Below are 23,987 nucleotides of genomic sequence, written 5' to 3'. Positions count from 1 at the left end.
TTGTACCAGGTTGTGTATGGATGGACATTTATCAGGGAGGTATACTATACAGTGGGTTAGGTAAGCTGGTTTAAGTATAAAATGTTAGGAAGTTCTAGCCATTTGAGTTGTTTTAGAGCAAAGCAGTGATGAGTTCTGTGGGGTAGGTTAGCAACAAATCTGGCTATCTTGTGGTAGCATATTTCAGGTTTGCTTAGGTCAATTTTCCTGAGGTTTGTGAATATAGAGGAGGCATAAAATAGAATGGATAGTAGGTGGGTTGTGGCAATTGCTTGTCTTTAAGAGTTGGTTAAATAAGTGCTAATCCTCTAAAGAGACCCTAATTTAATTTGGGCCTTTTTAATTGCTTGTGATATATGCTTGTCAAATTTGAAATTATCATCAACAGTGACACCTAGAAACTTAGTTTGTGATATTGGCTCAATTAGTGTGTGGTTGGATGTGGTGATTTTAAAGTCCTGGTTAAAGTTGTTTGTTTTGTAATTTTTGTTGGGGAATAGCATCAGCTTGGTTTTGTTGGGGTTTAGGATGAGCTGATATTTATTAAGGAAAGATTGGATAGCCATGAAGGATCTTTGGGTAACTTCTTGTATCTGTGGCAGGGAGGGTGCAGCACAGGTGACAGTGGAGTCATCTGCATATTGCATGATGGTAGCAAGGTTATTTGCAATGTGGAGATTATTGGTGAGGACCAAGAAGAGCAGTGGACCAAGTATTGAGCCTTGTGGAACAGCTACTGTTACAGGAAGCAGGGAAGAGAGATCATTTTGCCACTTGACTGCTTATTGGTGATCTGAAAGTTAATTTTGCAACCATGAAAGGCTGTTTCAAGATATGGCAAGGGATGCCAGCTATTGTAGGAGCTGTTTGTGGTTTACAGTATTGGTGAAGTTAAGCAGGGCAGGGGTGGTACTATGGCCTGGCCAAAATCCATGTTTTGAGTTGGTAAGAAGCTTAGGAGTTAGTATGCAGCCCATTAGCTGTGAGTGGATGCATTTTTCCAAAATTTCTGAAAGAGCAGATAGTACGGATATTGGCCTGTAGTTGGAAAGTTGTAATGAAGAGTCCCCTTTGTGGAGAGGAATTACATAGGAGATTTTCCAAATTTTAGGTATCTACAGTTCTGAGATGGATCTATTAAACAAAATTGATACTGGGTATGGGTAACAGAAGACATTGGCTGCTAGTTTGAGGTACTCCTTTGGTAGTTTGTTGGCAACAAGAGTTGTAGACTTTAGCTTGCTCAATACTTTTGTTATTTACCCTATTTGGATGGGTTTAAGGGAGAGTGTGGTAGGGTTGTCACTGGCTACAGGTTGAGTGATTTGTTAGGAACTACTTTTGTTTCTTATGAGTGAGAGTATAGAGTTTATGAAGAAGGAGTTAAATTGGGATGCTATAATACTCCGGTGGTGGTGCTGCGGTAGCGTTGTCACCTCACAGTAAGACATTGTCCTGTTTGATTCTCAGCTAGAGCGTCTTCTGTGCGGAGTCATGCGTAAATGGACGTACCTTCGTTGAAGGTTGTGCGTCAGGGCTGGCAACTTGGCACGCAAAAAATCTACTGCCAATCATTAGTGGACCGGAGTTCCGCTGTGGTGACCCCTAACCAGGAAAAGCCGAAAGACATAACAACTCTCTTCTGAGTTATGTGTATTTGGTGATGGGGTGGAAATACAGCCTGGATGTATACGTTGTTTGATATTACCCCTTAATGTTTGTGGGTTGTTTTTATGTTTATGCTGCATTGTTGGGTAGTACTGTTTTTTATCGTTTTTGATTTTTTTTTTTTTTGCAAATATTAAGTGATAATAGCTGTCAAGTTGACTTTGATTTTGTTAGCTTGATGCTAGCATCAGAGTTTGTCTCTTTGATTTAGTAGTTGTCTGGTTTCATTTGTGATCCATTAATAGTAATTTGTTTTACATCTAATGCATCTTGTAGATGCCAGGGGGTTTAGTACATCTAGAAATTTATTTTTGAAATATTCAACTGCTGCATCTAATGGGAGGTATTTTAATGGGGACCAATTACAGTTTTGGAGCAGTTGTTTAAAAGTGTCTGTTGAGAATTGTTTTGTGTTGTGTACTTGTTTGCATGATGTAGTTTTTGTGAGAGAGTTGTGGTGCCTTAAGAAGTAGGTTAGTAGGTAGTCACTTAGGCTGTCTGGTAGACAACCTAAGTGATAGTTAAGTGTGGGTTTGTTTGTCAGTTTCCAGTTGAGAATTGTTTGTTGCTGTTTTTGTCAACCCTAACGGGTACATGTATCAGTTGGGTGAAACCATGTACGTTTATGTAGTTGGAGGGGTTTCCAGGAGAATAGGTTTGCCAATCAGTATTAACATTTTCAACTATAATGGTTTCTTGGCTAAATATGGTGAATGTCCATGAGAGTAGGTTTTCTATAGTAGATGGATTGTTGTTAGGAGGGATGTATACTGCTAATAGGTTTATATGTTTATTGTCATTGGCATGTGGCTAGTAGATCCATGTTATCTAGGTGTGGGGAGTCTACTTGTAGTTGCTCAACGTTAAGAGAGTCCTTATATATTATTGCTGCACCTCTGACTCACTTTGTTATCCTGTCTTGTGTAAGAATGTTATAACCAGGGATATGATTTGGTTGTTGTTTATGTGGGGTTTAAGCCAATTTTCAGTTAGGACAGCAATGTCAGGAGTGTACAGGGAGAGGGTAGCATGGCATTCATGTATTTTTTTTTTAACAGGCTTCTGAAATTTATGTTCATAAGGAGGATGTCTGACCTATTTTTAGGTATCTTGTTAAATGGTGGGATATTAGGCTTTATTGTTGGTTGAGGTTTTATTTGTGCAATGGATGGGTTTTGTTGGGTAGGATTTGGGCCTGGGTTGGGGTGTATTTCTTCACATAATTAAATATTTGATTTTTTGTGAGATGTTGAGCAAAAATATTTAGTGGATCTTTGGGGGTGCTTTAGCGATATATGTAGATAAGTAGGTGAATGTAGATATCTCTATGAGAATTGTTCAATTTTGGTAGAGTTATAGATTTGGGGTGTTGTATTGAAGTTGGTGTGTACTGTTTGCAGACGATTTGTGGATAAGAAGGTGGGAGATTTTAAGCAGATAATGGAAAGATTGTCGGGTGTGGTGAGAGTGAGGGCAATTATTAATAGTGCAAGGATTATTATGTGAACAAGTAGCATGTTTGGGTTTAGGGTTTGGTCTAAGGGATCTGGTGGTTCTTGTATATGGTAAGAGAAGAGTAGAGTATGAGTCAAACTGTGTGAGAAGTTAGAAGAGGAGTTAGGAATTAATAAGTTCATAGGTTCATAGGTTGATACTAGGCTATCGGCCCTAAGGCCTATACAAGCCTAGCCATAACAATTCCCTGGCTAGTTCTTCCCACAGTATTTACTTCCCTGGACCCCTGTCTAGCAGGGTGACTGATGTGATCCCTGGGGTGAATTTCCTATCTCTCATCCAATCATCAAGGTTCCTTTAGAAGAGGGCCAAAGAGGCGCTCTGCTTGACATGTATGGGCAGTCTATTCCAGAGTCTGGGGAGTCTCTGGTGTGGTGATGTGGTGTGATATAATGATAATGTAGTTGAGTATGAGTGAAAGGTGTGAAGTGGTGGGTGTGGTGCAGTTAGTATAAATGTAGTTGATATGGGGGTGGGTGGTAATGGGGTTAGAGTAGGGGACTGAAATGAGCCCAAGCATAGCAAGGGTGAATGGAGTGGGGTGAGCCACAACACAGACCAGCCAATGAGCACAAGAAAAACAATCACTTAAAACTGCTTAGCTGGGTCAGTACATTAAAGCCACATTAAGGTCAAAACAGGGTTTCCCACTAGCTGCACTGAAATGGGGTCTACAATATACTGGTATCCGAACTTAGAAACCAAGCATAGGTTTGACTTTAGTATGGGTAAACCTTTAGATATCTTTAAGCTAGTACTTAATGGGAGCAGGAGAGGGGAGGGAAGAGTGTCTGGTAGTGTGCATGCCGTTATATTCTATCACAGAGGTTAACGTTTACTGTGGAGTTGTTTCTGAAATTAAAACTTACACTTCTTGAAGTTACTTTAACTTTGCACTTTACTCTGTACAGGGTTCCAGTAATGGAGCTGTGCTCTGTTCAGATAAATGTTATGAGAGATAACTTCAATGCTGCTGGAAGGCATGGCCAACAGTTAAGGGGACTGTAAAAAAAGAGAGAGAAACGTTATGGTCTGGAGGGGGAGTAGTGCAGCAGGAAGAAAAAAGAAGGCTGAGAACTGGCAGAAGTTATTAGGATAAGACAAAAGGAGGAAAGTTTTCAGAATGCACATAAACAGAGAGTAATAATTTAGGCTAGCAGTCAGCATTAGAGTTAAATAAAATTACCATGAGATAAACTTCAGCTCTATGAAATTTATAGTTTTAAACTAGGATTAACTGCAGCTCTTTGAAATGCATAAACAGTTCTTGTGCAGCAGTAAGTAATTACAGTAGTTCTAACTTACACATTGTTCATCTGTAAACATTACTTTCCAGCTATGTTATGTCATCCCTTCAAATGTGCACTGACAGTTATAAACCATCTTGTCTCACACTTGTAATCTTAGGTAGTCTTAAGTAATCAGAGTTGAAATCCCAGCATTACTCCTTTTGCTCAGTTGTGTCCGAATGAATGTGAATGTACATGTCGATAACAATGTTGTTACCTACCTATCGGCTGTATGCATGTATTGCTGAAGATTTTTCCTACAATACTATCTGTCCACTTTTCACAAACAAGTGCCTTGTTTAACACTGATGATGCAATTAGGTGAAATTGCCTTTTCTAATATTATAGCAAGCCTTCTCCTATGGCGTGAGGAAACGAGACAATGTTCTGTATGTTTATGCCTTAGTAAGCCATGAGTTCAAATCCGTGATTGTCAATATATCACACATGATTACAATTCCACTATCACAGTGACAAGTGCATTATGTATGACATGTATTTTGGATATTGAGCAATACTGTATGACAATGAGAAAGATCACACCACTCTTTTAACCAAATTACAGGCATAAATATGCCTTTCAGGAATAAGATGATGCAATGCCTTCAAATACACAGATATGTCACAATTGTGATGAAACATCTACTGTCACCCATCAAATGCCTTCAAATACACAAATATCTCACAATTGTAATAACATTTCTACTGTGGCCCATTCAGTCTACACAATAACTTGTAGCTTCTAGGTAAAATAGGTAGGTGTTCAAAACCCACAGTGAGTAATTATAATCACTGTGTGTCAGTATACTGCTATGCATGAATGACATCCACCACAGTTGTATTTTGTACAATTACAGTGGGAGAGGCCTCCTCATCCTTTTAACTCAAACAACTGGTTTACAACAAAATGATGTAATGTAATGTAATGACTTCAAATGTCTCACAGTTGTATTAAGCCTTCCACTATGGTGCATGTGATTACTACACATTTCATTAGCCTCACCTCTGAAGTTACATAGGTGGCTGTTCAATTTCATCAAATAACAACATTATGTGAGTGTACTGATGTGACGCAAAGAACATTGCTTCAAGTTGTATCAGTAAATGTTTATGTTGGATCAACAACTTTCAACCCATTTGGGGCTTCATGGCAGTCAAAAAATGTATTCTGGGATTCTTGTAGTATAAATGCTCCCATGGCACATGCACTTAATAATGACTAGTATAGCATATCTATGTAGATGTACTCTGGTTTGAATCTGGGACTATGTGTACACAAAACAATATGGATGGAAAAGAGTTGTCTGACCAACCAACAGAGATACTGGACTGTTGACAGTTGTCAGAACATTATCAAATCTATATAATTTTCATCACTCAGACAAATTTGTATTGAATAAATTAACATCAAAAGCCCTTTCTTACTTCATGCCTTGATTTGAGTTATTTATGACAAGATCTGTTGCTATCTTCCACAGCAGATGCAGTCAATACACAGTTCCGTAGAGTGTATAGTATGATAGGCAGGGGTTCGATTCTGGTAATCTCTGTCTTTTAGACAATTGTGACAGACATAAATGGCTTAGGCAAAGAATGTAGATAAGGTACAGGAAGTGGCCCACATTTTTAAGACCTCACAGTCCAAGTTAGAGTAGGTATACTCATTACAATACAATAGTAATGTAATCCCTTCAAGTGTGTTTTTCATGACAAGACATGACTATATCTGTGGTGTCAGTGATTGATATACATCTCTTGAAGATGTGTCCTCACCAGGGCCAGATCATGGTCAAATAGAGATCTACACAGTATAATATACTAACCCTCCCATAGCCATTCTGGTGTCCCATTACTTGTATGTGTCTCCCTTCATTTACCATAAAAATTGTTCAAAACTATCAGCATGCATGATATTTTTTCTTTAATTCGGAAATGATGACAGATGTGGATTTAATTTAAATCCTTTAATGTATTTATCCTTTGCTGACCTGGTTTCTCCCACTAGGCTAGTAACTGGGTCTGTATTATGCTGTCAAAACACCTTTGTATTGAACACCACATCATCGACATATATTCTGCGAAATTCACTTCAACAATTCACTGAAAACTTAAAGGGCAAAGACCTAGTTGGCCAACTACACAATTTTGCTCTTTTCTCCACTGTAGTGCGATCTTGGAGTTGGTATATTTAGTTAGGGTGGGTGAGGGGAGCAGCCCTCCACATTGGGAGGTGTGTGAGGGGCACAGCCCCCGACATGGATGGGTTTGGTTTAGGTAGATCTAGTTCCTTTGGGTTGCAGGGCATGTATTTGTTTGCCCTTTAAGTATAAAGCAAATCATGGAAGTGAATTTCGCTGAATACTTGTCAACAATGTGGTGTTTGATGCAAAGGTGTTTTGATGGTATAATATAGACCCTAGCAATCTCTTTTCAGGTGTGACCCTTGGTGCTATTTATACTACTACTACTACTACAATAAATTTGGCCTGGGCATTGAGGAACATCTCCCTCTTCTTTTCGATAGCTGAGGTAGATGTAAAAGATCCCATATTTCCTACTATAAACACAGGCAGATAGGGCCTTAGTTTAACATCACATCCAAAGGATGACATACTCAGTTGTGTAGCACCCCCCTTATACTGTACTGCAGTTTCAACAACCCATCTACATGGTGTGAAAGCAGAACCCACAGCCTTCTGCACCAAAGGCATGTATGCCTCCTATTGCATTACTAACGCTGCTTTCAAATTCTAAAGAACAAACACTGACCAGAGCATCCAAGTGCTCCGGATTATGAGGAACGCACCGCATTTAATGAAGAGCGAAGCCACTGTTCCGCTGTTCCGCATTGAACAGCTGTGGCTCCGCTACAAGGCTTTTGATTGGTTTGTGTACCGCAATTACTGCCAATTGGCATTCCGGTATATAAACCAATGCATAGTCGGCTGTGCTCTGCAGTTTTTAATTTGATTGGCTCGTAGACCGCATTTACAGCCAATCACAATCTCGGCCTACGAGTCAGTCAAATAGAGAATATGCAGAGAACGGGAGCCAAATGCAGACCAATCGTGTTCCTGGAAGTCTTTTCGTGCCAAATTAATGGCTTGAAAAGGGCTTCCAGGAGTCTGGACTCGGGAGGGAATTTTGCTTTGCTGCCATTTTGATCGTTGTTGTGTTGGAGTCGTCGAAGTTAGTTGAGTCGATACTACGTCGGTCGGTTGGATTAAAGGAAGGAGTGGTGCCAGCCAGTTGCAGAGAGAATCCAGTCCAGATCCGATTAAGGTAAGAAGGGTGAAGGCAATAAGTGTTGGCATTTTGCTTTATTTAACGTTTTATTTAAAGTAAAAGAAGCTTACAAGAACATTGGAGGGTGTGTACCTATAGTCAGTCGTTACAAGATAAAAGCAAAGTTCAATCCTGCCCTTCCCCCAAAAGATTCAAAACAGCTTACTTAGGAAGAATTTGCTTTTCTGTTTTTTTTTCTTGACTGAGGTAAGAAATATGAAGGTAGTTGGTGTTGTATTGTGTTATATTTTACTTATTTTCATTTTACCAAAAAGAAACTTGCGTATCTGTGCTTGCAAGTCAGTAACCAGAATGCAAAGTTCAGTTCATTCCTTCCACAAAGGAGACAAAACAACTTGTTTAGTGAAAAATTGCTTTTCTTTTGTTTGCTGGTACTGAGGTAAGAAATGCGTCGGTAGCAAGTGCTGCAATTTTGGTTTAATTTACTTTTGTTTCTTAACAGAAAAGATCACATGAAGCTTGTACTTATATTTGCTGGTTATTGGCTTGAAGCAAAGTTCAATCTTCTCTTTCTGGAAATGATGTACAGCAGCTTGCTTAGGGAAGGGTTTCCTTTTTATATTTTATCTGCAGGTACTGAGGTAAGAAAAGAGATGGCAGTATGGGCAATTACCACACGCTTCCTCACACCTCTTATTTCTTTCTTTACTAAAAGAAGCTCGGAGATATGAGTGTATACTTACACCTGGTGGCTACTGGCTAAAAGCAAAGTTCAACCTTTCACTACCCGCCAAGGGATATAAAATAGCAGTGAAAGGCTTTTCTTTTTTTTCCCCTGGCATTGAGGTAAGACATGTGAAGGTATTAGGTGCTGCCATTTTGCTTAAATTTACTTTTTGTTCCTGTCTCTACTAAAAACAGCTGCCAAAAAGCTTGGAGGTGTGTACCTACATCAGGCAGTTAGTGGCAAGAAGAACACTTTTGTCCTTTCCTTCCCATGACTGATTCAAAACAGTTTGTGTAGTGAGAGATTGCTTTTTTGTTTGCTGGCAATGAGGTAAGAAGTTTTAGGTAGTAGTTGCTAGCATTATATTTCATTTCTTTTTTTTGGAAAAAAATGTTAAGATTCTTGTGTGTGTGTGTGTGTGTGTGTGTGTGTGTGTGTGTGTGTGTGTGTGTGTGTGTGTGTGTGTGTGTGTGTGTAAATATACTTGGTGGTTAGTGACCAGAAACAACGTTCACTGTTATACTTCCCTAACTGTTTCTAAACAGCTTGATTATTGAGAAACTGATTTTTGTTTGTTGGCACAAGGGTAAGAACATGTGATCATAGCAGGTGCTGGCGTTTTGCTTTATTTTATTTATGTCTACCTTCTACCCCTTTTTTAAGACTGGGGGGGTGACATTTTTTTCGCTTAGGCACATAGGATGGCATGGATGGCAGTGAGTCTCTATTAAATTATTTAATCTTTTTTTGTCCTTTTCTTTCATCATACTTAAAGAGAAAGTTGTTTTGTTATGGGCTAAATGGATGAATTCTGTCTTGGGGATTTTCAGGTAGGGCATTCTTAACTCTTGTCTTACTAAATATATGGCAGGGATAGATCAGACTGACATGTTACTGATAAAACCTGTTCTAGATGTATTAATCTCATAATGATTAGTGAAGGGAGGACCTTAAACAATGCAATAAAGCTACAACCCTTTTTCTCATTTTTGCACATGGGGTTGGGGGGTGGCACTTCAGCAGTAACAATCATCTTCAGCTAAGGTTTTACACCGCTGGGTGGATTGCCCATCTGCGGTAGTTCATTCGTACACTCACTTGCAGACACACTCTCACTTACGGCCAATTGAGTGTCCAATCCACCTACTGCATGTCTTTGGAATGAGGGAGAAAACCAAGCACCCGGAGGAAACCCACATGACCACAGGGAAGACATGCAGACTTCACACAGAAGGCACCCCAGCCGAGAATCAAACTGGAGAACCTCTTGCTGTGAGGCAACAATGCTAAGTGCTGTACCACTGTGACCATTGTCTGTCCTATAATGTAAGGGAATTCAAACTTTGGTTGTTGGGTTTGCCACCATAGATAGTGGGATCCAGTTTTAGAGGCTGCCAAGAAAGCCACAGCAGCATACAATAAGTCTACATCAGATGTATGATAGGATGTTTAACTTGGTCTAAACTTTGTGTGAATTGCAATATGTTTGTTTACAAAAATAAAAATCACATTTACTACATGTGTTAGGCTGCCAAGAAAGCCACAGCAGCATACAGTATTACAGTAAGTCTACATCAGACATATGATAGGAATAGGATGTTTAACTTGGTCTAAACTTTGTGTGAATTGCAATATGTCTGTTTACAAAAATAAAAATCACATTTACTACATTATCTAAGTGCTGTTTCATTTACTTATGGTGTGGTTATGGTATTGCAGATTAAAGGTTTTTGGATCTGAGAAGTGTGGTATTGAATGTTAGTTCTACCAAGCTCCATGGCAATGGTGCGTTTTACAAGAGTCTAAAATAGGGTGTTCCACATTTTGACCATTTGTCACACATTATTAGGGTCTGTGTTCCACATTGGCCACTTTAGAGGTTGAGACCTATGACACTGACTGTCATTTGCTAAACAAAACAATTGCACATTGAAAACAGATTTAGCATGAGAAACAGTTAACGTCTGTCCCTTTGAAACTCACATTCATTGAAACTCACATTGGAAGTGCACCTGGCCAGTAGTGAATTAAAAGCACTTTGGTCATATTCATTGAAAATACATTTTACAGTATTTACCTTCTACACAGGCAGATGGGGCTTCACTTAACATCTCATCTGAAGGAAGACACACTCCGCTTATACTGCACTGCAATGTCTGCAATCCATCTACATGGTATAGGAGAAGAACCCACATCCTTCTGCGCAAAAGGTAATTATGCTACCTGTTGCATTACTAACACTACTTTCAAATTTCATTGCAGAAATACTAACAGTCATTTGCTACAGCTGCACATTGAGAAAATATTTAGCATGAGCAACAATTAACTTCTCTTTCTTTGAAACTCAGATTCATTGAAAATACATTGAAACTCACATTCATTAAAATTTCATTGAAACATACATTGGAAATGGACCTGGTCAATGGCAAATTAAGAGCACACTGGTACCTGGGCTGTTTTCAAACTATGGGTCACCTGCATACATTATTAGTACCATGCAGAAATATAATTGTTATTTGATTCATCTTCCTGGTTTAATGTATTTCTTGTTAAATACAGCCACATTTATTAGTCTGCAGTTTAGATGTGTAGTGTTGAACATGTTTTGCATTGCTCTAAAACAAAATGTATGAATCAACAGATGACAAAAGTAGTACCTATTTTCAAAACATTTCAACTAGCTCTAATGAGAATCTATCCATGAGGGTCTTGTATTTGGTGTAGAGGACTGAGGCTTTTGTCTCCTGTAGTCAAGGTGCAGGGTTTGAACCTAAACAAGATAATTAATTAACGTGCTTTCTAAGTAGGCATTACACACACACACACACACACACACACACACACACACACACACACACACACACACACACACACGCACACACATCTGCTTGGAAATAAAACTACCACAAAATACTCGAGTTCCGCATTCTGCTACAAAGATCATCCTCCATATTGCAAGTTCCCTGTGGCAATGCTACTTTGTATTTTGACCAATCTGATACTGTTACTGCTCAGAAATCAAACTTCCCATCTACAAGTCTGAAAGTTCACTTTTTAGTAAAGCCCCAGAATATGATCTGTTGTTTAATTCTCATGCATTGTTCTGACTGTCCTTTTTTTAATTATCCTATGGAGTAAAGTTTTACTTTTCTTAATGAATTTAATGTTGTCACCAGGCCATTCCCCCCAAGCCAATGGGCCCTAGGCAGTTGCTTAGATCACCCAGTGCTGGATTCGGCTCTGGAACTCAGCATGTGTTTGAGTCTGGCAGCATGCTAATGCTGAGTATGTCAGCAAATGCTGAAAGGTATTATTTATTTTCCATAAAAAAGAAGCAGGAATGTCCTTGCAGGAATAGGATCATCAAAATAGTTTTAATAAAGTAAAATAAAATCAGTACAAGCGCTTTCATCTCTTGTGGAAGGTTGACAATTCACATTTTGGCATAGTTGTTTATATACCTGCAACACACTACAGGTGTGGAATTACATAAAATTCAAATTGTAGGTAAGGTGTGGGGTATGCTAGTTTTTAGTAAAATCGCCTTATAAAGGTGGTGGTCACTTGGTGCCACACTTGGTGACACATTTAGGCCACACTTGGTGACACACTTGGGACCCACTTGGTGACACACTTGGTGGCACATTTGGGACACACTTGGTGGCACACATGGGACACACTTGGTGACACACTTGGGACACACTTGGTGACCCACTTGGTGACACACTTGGGACACACTTGGTGGCACACTTGGTGACACACTTGGTATGCATCCTACATTTTCATGCTTCCCCAAAAAGCAACCATTTTTATTTTTTATTTCTTTTTTTGAACACGCATAAACATAAACAGTGTTTTAAAAAGGTGCTTTGATTGCACTTAATGAGGGAAACCATTTTTATGTAAAAATAGAAAAAAAATATTGTAATTGGAAATGAATGTAAAGCAACAGTTAGGTTGTCAGATGACAGTGACTGATGGCTTTCCCACTATTGGATGAGGTTCTCTACAAGACAATTGTATAATTGTTTTATTAATTAATGAATGTTGATTGGTATTAACAAGAGGGTGTGAAATGTATTTAAACTTTAATGGACAGAGTTTGTATTGTATCTGAAGAAGTCTCCAGAGAAGATGAAAGTGCTTGTACTGATTTTATTTTACTTTATTAAAACTCTTTTGATGATCCTATTCCTGCAAGGACATTCCTGCTTCTTATTTTATTTTATTTTTATGAGTTTATCATTGTTGCCACATACTGCAGTTTTTGGAATTATTTATTTTCCAAATGATGATGATTAGTATCGCATAGGTTCATAGGTTGGTAATAGGCTATCGGCCCTACAAGCCTTGCCATAACAATTCCCTGGATATATCTTCCCGCAATATTTACTTCCCTGGACCCCTATCTAGCAGGTTGACTGATGTGATCCCTGGGGTGAATTTCCTATCTCCCATCCAATCATCAAGATTCCTTTTGAAGAGGGCCAAGGAGGCACTCTGCTTGACGTGAATACTCTAGGGCTTTACAGGACACATGGACCTATAGAACAGGTCCTAATATGTGGACTGCTGCCAAGTCATCAGAACATTTGAAGGGCATGTGTTATGATGCTTTCTTGTGTGTTTGTATTGGTTAGTTGATATTGTGGTACTCTTTGTTGGAATTCCTTGTGAGCATGCCCAGTATAATATTGTAGTAGATACTTGCCATTTAGCATTAATGCCTTTAATTACTAAATGTCATGAGATATTTGCACTCATTTGTTGTTCTTTGTTAGACTTAAATGATTAAACTCTATAATATTTGCTTTGCCAATGTCCTCAAAATGGAGTTAGTGACCTACAACGGGTCACTTAGTAATACACGTCAGTGCTTCACCGGGTTGTGTTGCATGTCAGTGTAACATGCATTATAGCTCTTACTATTGTTTTTAACAAGGCTCACTTCACGGCTATATATCAATTAAAATATATTGTATTCATATCTGTTGTTTATTACAGTTATTCTACTCAGTATGTCTGGTGTGGAACTTAGATCAGGAGGGACACGCATTATATAATTGATTACAGTATATCAAGTGCATCATACTCACAAATAGTTGTAGCATGTCATTTGCTGCATCTGTCTATTTGCTAATGCATTAATGGCATAATGCTGGCATGCACTTTATTTTAGTCATGTGTTGTGCTGGATACCTACTGATTTGTGATATAAACAATAATACAGCCTATGCATATTGAAATATATAAAGACCAATCAGAAACACAACCCATTTGTCAGGGAACAGATTAAACTTGACTTCTATCTTGATTGATATGCATTTTGTATATGCCACATTTTTGTATATGCCACATTAGCATGACTCATTCTGCATGTAAATAGGCCACACAAGTGGAGTACCTCAGGGTTCAGTCCTGGGACTGCTCTTGTTTGGCATCTACTTCGCTGAAGTACAGGCCAGCACTAAGGGACTCTGGCTGACAAAGTTCGCAGATGACTGCAAACTGAGAGACATTATTGAATCCCCAAATGATGTGGATATTCTACAAAAGGGCCTTACAGAAACAGATGCTTAGTGCCAGAGCCATGGACTCAAGCTCAGTGCCAAGAAATCTATAGTTAGTCCCTTTGGGAAAAGCAATGTACCAATGAATTACCACATAAGTAGCAGTACACTAAACACAGAAAGTGTGATAAGGGACTTAGGGACACAAGTGGAGAGTGGTCTCACCTAGCCACAACAGTCAAGAAATACTTCTGTGTGGCACACCTCATCACTAAAAGATTTTCATGCTGAAAAAAGGCGGTCATTGTCCCACTGTAGTCATCTCTCATTAGACCCATTATAGAGTACAACACCCCTTTGGTATGTAACCCAAAAGACATCTGCAACAACTGGAAAGGCTACAGAAATACCTCACTAAAAAATCACAGGCCTAAAGCAGATGCCCTATACTGACTATCTAAAAAAACTCCAGGTATACGCTGTCACATATCACCTACTCAGAGGTGATCTCTGCTTAACATACCAGGCCATGTCAAACCCAGTGCCGTTGGACATGCTACACTTAAAGAAATCCCAATCATTCAGAGCCACATGCTCTAGGGATCTAAATCTGCTCATCACAATGAAAAAAACATGCTGGAGAGATAGGTTCCTGACTCAGAAACTCCCATTACTCTGGAATAGACTGCCCATACATGTCAAGCTGAGCACCTGTTTCGCCCTTTTCAAAAGAAACCTTGACGACTGGATGGGAGATAGGAAATTCACAATGAGGATCATGTCAATCACCCTGCTAGACAGGAAACCAGGGAAGTAAATATTCTGGGAAGAAATAGCCAGGGAATTGTTATGGCTAGGCTTGTATAGGCCCTAGAGCCGATAGCCCAGTACCAACCTATGATTGTATTTTGTTATATATATATATATATATATATATATATATATATATATATATATATATATATATATCTACATACACAGCGTTCATAAGCAGTCCCTAACTTTCTACAATGCAGAACATGCAAGTTACTTTCAGCAAACGTCCATGCAGGAATAACTTATTCCTGCACAGAAGGGACCGTACTTGTGCAGCACGGCAGGGCGTCATGCATATGTATGAAGGTGCACTGCCATGCTGTAAAATGGACATGGTTCTGTGTACGAGTGCAGGGTGTGTGTCTGACAGCAGTGCTCTCACAATATACACACCCCCTGCACACCAGAATTGCTGTATGGCAATTTAAATAGAGACGAGAATGCTTGTAACATCCCCAACCCATCAGAGTAAGAAATATGGACAAAGCCATAAGGGACAATCATTCCTACAAAGCCAGAACATTGATAGCATAACAGGTTTAGCATAAGCATGAATGTTCAGCAGGGCATGAATTAAAAACACACACTTCCCAAGCCATCAGAGTAAGAAATCTGGACAAAGCCATAAGGGACAATTGTCCCTACAAACTCAGAAAGTTGATAGAATAATAGGTTTAGCATTAGCGTGGATATTTTGAAGGGTATGAAGTAAAAACACAACAAATATATATTTTTTTCACATATGCAATAAAGTTTAAGTGCAGCTGCGCTGGTGTGCAGGTTGATTAGCTATGCTTAGCCCAGCTGAAATGGCACGGTAAGTTAAACAGCAATAGATATCCAGCATAAGCTTAAGTGCAATAGTGTAGTGGTTAGAGCGTACATCTTTCATGTAGTCATTCACGGTTCGAACCTTCCCCAAGACCATTTCCATTTTGTATGTGTAAACATTACAATTTTAATTTATTTGTATATTTATGTAAGAAATAACTTATATTTCTCAACCAGAGTAGTGTATTAGGCCCAGATGTGAGGTGTCAGTGTAATAAAATAGTAAAACCTTCATATAAACACAAGTGCCTCATACAGTATAGTCACACAAGATTAAATGTAATTACAGCACATTGGGGGATGTCAGGGAAGGTAAACACATTTATATTATGTAATGAATGATGAATCAATCCAATACAGGTTGTAGTCCAATAAAATAAAACATAAACAATGCTAAGCATTGCACAGCTATGCTGACCGGGTGTAAGCATTGTGTACATATGAATACTAAGCAATGAGTAGCCTAGCTAAGTGGATTTGCCCATTGGTAAGCAATGCTGAACCTGCCCCTTTAAGCACTGCCAACCTTAGCTAAGCAGGTTTGCCTGTAGCTTAACTTAGCTCAGCATATTCAGAACCATCCAATCATGGCAAAGGGTGGAAAATTGGCCATATTTAAGCCCCTCAGGTGGGAATACAGCTCCTAACTAGTTGTAGCTCCCAACTATAGGCAGTATGGCAGGTGTTGGAGAGGGCATGCACTTTCTGGTGCAACACTGGGACATACAAAAGTCCAAGGTCATGGTAAGACTCCTGGTGAAAAAAACATGATGTGAGACTGCTGCAGGACAAGCATCAAGGCTCCCAATATAAAGTGGAAGCCTGGCAAAGTGTCACCAGTTATCTCAACAGTGCCACTGGTATCCCTCAGACTGGTGAGCATATCCGGCACCACTATGCCGTCTTGAAACGGAGGAAAGGTGAGCTCTTGGAACAGTGGGTACAAGAAGCAAGACAGGGGTGTGATGTCCCAGCAGTCTGTAAATATTCATAGCAATAACTGTTTACCAAAGGCCACCCTGTGTATGTGATGGATAGGTATGCCTACATGTTTCTCTATTTTCTTTACAGCTCCAGCTGAGTGGGCTGCAAATCAGGAAACCCATAACAGTAGGTTGCAAAGACTGCTTCACAAGGCTGGTGAGTAAAAATACTGCTTGTAGTAGTTAAATATAAAGGAGTAGAATGTCACCTGGCAGTACAAAAATGTGTATGGTTTGTACAGAATAAGCCACTCAATATGGCAGTAATAGTCCCATATAGGTCATATTTAAATAAAACTGTAACTACCCGGCAATAAAGTTCTGGACTGGTTGTGTTTACTCTGGTATTGTATGGCATGAAATGTTGCATTCACCAAGATCTGATACCTGAATAGTAATGTTGTGTTAACAACTGTTTCCCAGACTGTGGTACATAAAAATATGTCTAGGAATGTCTGTATAAGACTATCGTAATTACAGGGTCAGAGTGACCAACCAAGAGAGACTTAGATAGAAAACACTAAAGGAAGAGACAGCAGTTTCTTAATAACTCACTCTGATGCAACACAAATTGTTGCATTTTTAGCAGACACAGCCATGGTTCGAATCCCGGCAGTGGTAGAAAGCTGTATGCATAATTTTAACTAGGACTTTGTGAATATGTGTAGAAACAGTCAGGTAGTGTTAAGAAACTTTACCCCCACAGGTCTTCAGGGAAAAAAAATTGTAACTGCCTGTCAATAAAGTTCTAAATCCTGGACTGGTTGTGTTTACTCTAGTATTGTATGGCTTGACATGTTGCATTCATCAAGATCTTATATCTGAATAGTAATGCTGTATTAACCACTGTTTCCCAAACTGTGCTATATATAAAAAATGTCTAGGAATGTCTGTATAAGAATATTGTAATTACAAGTTCAGATTGTACAACCAAGAGAGACTTAGACAGAAAACCCTGAAGAAAAAGACTGCAGATTCTTACTAGCTCACTTTGATGAAACACACATTGTTGTATTTTAGCAGACACAGCCATGGTTCATATCCCGGGAGTGGTAGTAAGCTGTATGCATAATTCTAACTAGCATTTTGTGAATATGTGTAGAAACAGTCAGGTAGTGTTAACAAACATTCCCCCCACAGGTCTTCAGGTAAGAAAAGTGGAAAGTAGCTATAACACGTGTGAATTGTACACTTTGTACAAACATACCACTGCCCAAACCAAGGCCATAGGGTATTGTAATAACAACTGTAGAGTAATGAATAGCACAATGATCATTAAAGTTGTGAGTACTGCAAGGATATACAAGTTGTTAATTGACATCTCTCCCTCCCCCAACATATCTGGAACAATAATCTAAACACACAAATCAATGGGTATTTTCTACACCAAAACTACTGTTGGGACATATGCCCTATTGTTCAACAAATATTGAAATGTGTTTCTATCAATGTTCCATGTTGAAATACTATCATTGGTGGCCTTTTGCTATCAATGTAACCTGCATGCCATTGTAATTAACACTGTGGATCCACATATGCATGTGTTCTGTTTGCAAAGCAACTGTTTCAAATCTGTTGTTTTGGGTTAATGGGAATATATATGCATGCTGTTATAACTAATCCTCGATTGTATTGAGTATTACTAACCCACATATGTTCTAAAACTCCAACACCATAGTACGTTTGGGAAGGCCAGTCCCAGCAGACCCACCTCTCCCACCTCATCTGGCCATGGTACCGGGCCCCAGCATGTCTGGGACCCAGCCCGGGACCTCTTCATCTGCTGGTCCTGCACCACCTTCAAGTGAAACTGCCTGAGGGGATGTGGCTCATCCCCCCCTGGGAGTGGGCGCAGACAGGATACAGTCACCCGAAGCCAGGTCCAGGGATTGGTACGTATCGAGCTCCGAAAAGAATTTGTAGATCTACTATGCCAGCTTGAGGGCCATGTGGGGTAATTAAAAGGTCAGCCTGCTCCTCCTGCTCAGCCCCCAGCACAGCCACCTTCGGGGCCATGAAGGTGTAGTGGGGACTGTCCATGGGTGGGGACCTCAGTCCCACTGTTTCCATTTGGGGGCTCATGGAATTCTAATTTCCAAAAAACCCTCCCCATCCAAGGTGTTTACCTCCTCACACATGTGTCATATACCACCCCCGTATGCTGTGTTGTCTGTCTTAATACCCAAATATACCCACTATCCTTCCCCAACATCCCACTCTCACCTTAAAAATAAAAAGGGTAATCTGTTTGCAAAAAAAAATATTTTGCTGCATACATAGCTGTCCATTTCGCACGTGTCCACTGGACATATGTAATCTGGTCTAACTGGCATCACAACACATTATTGTTGTCCTCACCCCTCTGCCAGGGGTTTCAGTGTCCATATATACTGCCAAATTCAGTATATATGCACAGCTGTTGCTGTAGAAGAAATGGACAGCTATGGACCTTGTCTACACCTGTCCAGCAAATCCCTAGCTACTTTCCCTATTGTCTTTCCCTCTGCATGCCCCCTTTATCAGCACTTTTCTATCACCCCTTTTTTCATTTTTTTAAAGAAATTAGCGCAGGAGTAAGAGGCTGTAAGCAGTAGTAAGCGGGAATAAGCCTTTTTGCATGGTGCTAAGCGGTGTCTACACAGATTAAGCACTTTTAAAGGCTAGCTATCTGTAAGCATATTTAACCAGAAGTTAGCATCACTTACTGCTGCGCAAACCCACATACAACTGCTTAAAAATGCCTTAATCACTCTGTATCCAACAGCCCTTGTTCTGTCCAGCTTCAAAATAATCAGCCCTTGTAAGTTTTGAACCCAGCCCCCTGCCCATCATAACCACAGCAAATTACCACTAAACCATTTAAGCTGTAAGATGTTGGGATGATTTCACTAAAATACGAAGAACAGTGTACCATAGGGAATGTACAATGTGGAAGCACTAAACATTCAAATGATATATACACACACACACACACACACATACATATATATATATATATATATATATATATATATATATATATACATATATATAAGTATATAAATACTTATAGATATATATATAAAGAGAGTATATATACAGAGTGCACAGAATATCAAACAGCTATCATTCCTACAGTTGCCACCTTCTCAAATGGCCAGAGTCTCAGACTCTTCCCTAGAAATGAGAATTATTGCATTAAAACATATACCCACACTCAGCGCAAAGGACATAACACCACACCTTTTCCATAAATATAAATGTTTATTTGTGTACAATGTACAGTGTTCATGACATTTCTTATAGCATTTAGGTGTTTGAAATACAAAATAACTGATTAATGCAACTATCAAAGTAATCATATGATACAGTAATCCGCAAAAAATAAGACACTTTGGTGTCTTGGCCAAAGCCTTCAAGTAGTACAACAGTAAAACTCACACTTGCCTTGAAGACATGAATCAATCAACACTTAATTACAGATTTAGTTCAACAGCCTCCAATTACACTCTGTAGTTAACCCCTTAGGGGGAAAAGTAGCAAGTGTTACAATGTAAATGGATCCTTTACATAACAATGCGAAACTTCAAACTGTACTATCACATTGACGAACAGAACTGTGTGCAAAATAGTAAGCTTTAACCCACCACTGTCCCCATGGTGAAATGTATGAAAATGTACAGCCATATACCTTTAAGTTTCTTATTAGTAATACCCCTGACGTCTTAACAGCCTAGGCTAAAAACATGTAATACCCCTCCCCCATAAAATGTCTTACAAGGGTATATAACAGCGTTCTCTATACACTGACCTCTTGACTGTACAAGGTCACACATGTTGTCCATCTGTAGGCCTCATATATATGGCCCCTACCCCACAACATGTGTGGGAGTTTACACCATCACTGGAATGATAGCAGGAATGTCAGCACTAAATAATGATAGACCATACCTATCAACCTCTTACTGCATGATATCTGGACAAAGCCTGGTATATAAGTGGAGGACAGAGGCCAAAACACAGGACCATAGTTGAAATATTGCTGTTATACACTGTGAAAGTTGCTGGTGTCACAGGACTGGTTACAACATACCCTTTCTGAGGAATATTACATTAGAAACACAAATGGATGTTGCCATGTACTGATAGCAATCAACAGAGACAATGCTACTGATTTGTCAAGGATAACACCTGTGTGGGGAACAGACAAAACATAGCCAAACCTCTGGCCATCATGTGGATATCCCCACAGTTGAGAGTTATGCAGACAGACTGCATTCCATGCAAAACTAGCATGTGCACACACACCCCGTAAAACTAGCAGTATTCAAAGTATATAACAGCAATACTCACACTCTGTCCCTAGGTGTGGAACCTTATATGAACATATAGTTGGCCTGTGTCCCCAAGTCCTGTTGTAAGAGGTATACCAATCTGCTGTCTATAACACTGCTCCCCCCACACATGAAGGATATCTTCCATATAGGCAAGGTAAAGGGACAATTCCAACATAAAGTAGTCATTTATAGTAGTGAGTTGCTATGACATTGGCTATTGCAAGAACTACACAGCTGCCTGCATGCAATTAGCAAGTAGGGAATATCAACTGGGGCAGATGCCATCACGTGATCATGAGCATCACCTACAAAATCCATGCTGAAACCTATTCAAACCAGATATCTCCCTGTAGTGGAGAGAAAGAGAGAGAGATAGAGATAGATAGATAGATAGAGAGAGAGAGAGAGAGAGAGAGAGAGAGAGAGAGAGAGAGAGAGAGAGAGAGAAAAGAAGACACAAACATAATACTAAAAAAGAAAAACAAAACAATGATCAAATCAAAAGGAACACAGAAGAAAGCATACTAATAATAAAATAGGTTTGTGAAACATGTAAGCATGTAATTGAATGTAGTACTCTGTAATAATGGGAGAGATAATTCTGAAAGATTTATATGTGCAAACAAGACTTGCTGTAATGATGTCCTGCTGAACAACTGGTATGGACATAGCATATAGCTCTGTCTACAGTGGGCCATGCCTGTCAACTTTGCAGATCTTCACAGAATGTCAAGTTTTACCCATCATAGTGTTTGGTCTGTTCCTCCCAACATCTATATTAGTTTGGCAAATAGCTGGAGATGGAAGTCATGAAGTAATGGCAAACACTTGAGTTCTAGACCCCACCACCATCAGAACAGTCATGGTAATACAAAATGTATAATGCTACAAATGTCATAGGTTTGTAACAGGCATATTTAAGATATGACCCTATATATCCCCCCGGTGTTAGGCTTTGTCCACATGTGATGCTCTAAGAAGTGGCTAGGTCGGGTCACAGCTGAGGAGCCTGACTCACCCTGGGAAAGGACAGCTTACATATGGCAACCACTACAATGTCTGTCAAATAGTCATGACTGTGCCATTGCTAGGCCAGCTAATGGGATGTTGCCCATATCCATATGTTACCTGTGAATATGAGTATTATACATGTTGGTATTGTAAATCTGAGATACCTATATAGGGCATGTGCATAGTAAAGTACTGTTACAGATGTGTGTGTTAAACTGCATGTGATATATTGAATTAATACCATTCAACTGTACAGTGTTCGGCTGGACAATATTCATGGTTGTGACTGATATCTGTAGTCACATACACATATACTTGTGTTATGTCAGCTATATTATTATATCAATATTTATTTCCCTATTGTCACCCATTGATATGGACCATTGCCCAGACGTCCTGGTATAACAGATTAAGATGTATGACTGAGCTGCAAAACTGTATATACAGTGTGCCATACAGACATAGAACACAAATGTATACCAAGTATCCCCTGAGCACATGTATGTATATGTATGTTCAGATGAAAGGCACAAAAGTAATAACATGGGTCACAAGCAGTCTAGAAAATAGGTTGTGCATGTTGCACATATGTGTAATATCGGTGTCACTGCATGTAACAAAATAAAATGTGTACAGCTACTGATTGTTGCATTGTCATGACATGGACATGATTATCAGGTAGTAATCAAAGAAATGCACAACTGTGTTATGACCCACTGCCCATGCCTACCACTAACAAATATATCAACACCCATATACACTGGATATCCAAAGTGTACACACCCCTGTTGTAACGTCAGGTTTGTGTGCTGTATGCCAATGAGACTACAGAAAGTTATGCCAAAATGTTCCTCACCTCAAATGTGACCCATGACCTGTACAATTTTGTTGAAAAGGAAACAAAGCTGTTTGATGGAAGGTGAGCAGCCATTGCCAAAGATTTGACGTGATGATAGAGTACAAACCAAGACAAATGGATGCTGTAATCATCTCAGCAGGTAAAAACACAACATATCAGTGTAAGGGTGTGCACACACATTCAACTAGCTTACTCTACTGGGTATTATTTCCCATATGTGTCCATAGATCAGATTGTCATGTCCTCTATTGAATTGAACAGGCTAGAGGTCACATTACAGGTGGGGATTGTGTTAATGTGAAAATTTGTGGGGTCATGTTTCAATTGCACAACTTCCAGGCATTGCAACAGGGGTGTGCACACTTTATATACACTGTAGCTATATGGAATCAGCACTACCTGATCTGTACAACCAGCCTCCACCAATTATAAAGTAATCCCCCTTGGTGGACAGCAGCAATACACAAATCACATAATAGGTTGCTATAGTGGCTATATAGGATAAATAGGTGCAGACCACAACTTGGAAGCAAGTCCCCCTCTGTCTGAGCAAGCATGTAGGTTCACAGGTGACTTCCTGTAAGGCTGACTATGACTATAAATGTGACATATCCACACCACCAAGGCCAGTTGCAACAATGTCTCCACATATGCAGTCAGTCTCAGAGGCAGAAACACAATTCAACCTGTACTGGGGGGTAAAGCACACCTCATTCACACATGCCATGGATACAGGCAACCTGCATCAGATAGGTTAGGTGGGATTAGTGCCATCCTATCCACATTTGTACAGGGGGATATGCACATCATCCATACTCCTGCCCGCATCAATGGTGAGCATGTACATAATGCCGACTGATGGTAACAATAGCAAGTCTCCATGAGGCATGAGAACATCACAGTCTGCCTCTGACATGAACCCAGGCATGTGGTCACAGTTCCATCACACACTACAGTCAAACACAGATTTTCCACCATCCACACACCATCCACATGGAAGATGGCCACTGTCATCCCTTTACAGAGAAATGAATGGAGATTAGTGGATTATGCCATTATGTGTCCAACATTGAGAGGACTAGACAGGTCAGGGCCAGGAGTGTAACACAAGATGTCAAAGCCATGATAGCTTACAGTGTTATGGTATAGTTTGGATGTTTGCAAGTAATATCCACTGTTGATGTGCAAATGGGAAAAGGTATGAGGTCCTGTGACC

This window comes from Protopterus annectens, chromosome 2.part1 (assembly GCF_019279795.1).
Source record: "Protopterus annectens isolate FY-2018-M chromosome 2.part1, PAN1.0, whole genome shotgun sequence".
In the NCBI taxonomy this organism is placed as follows: Eukaryota; Metazoa; Chordata; order Ceratodontiformes; family Protopteridae; genus Protopterus; species Protopterus annectens.
This window is presented reverse-complemented; position numbering follows the sequence as displayed.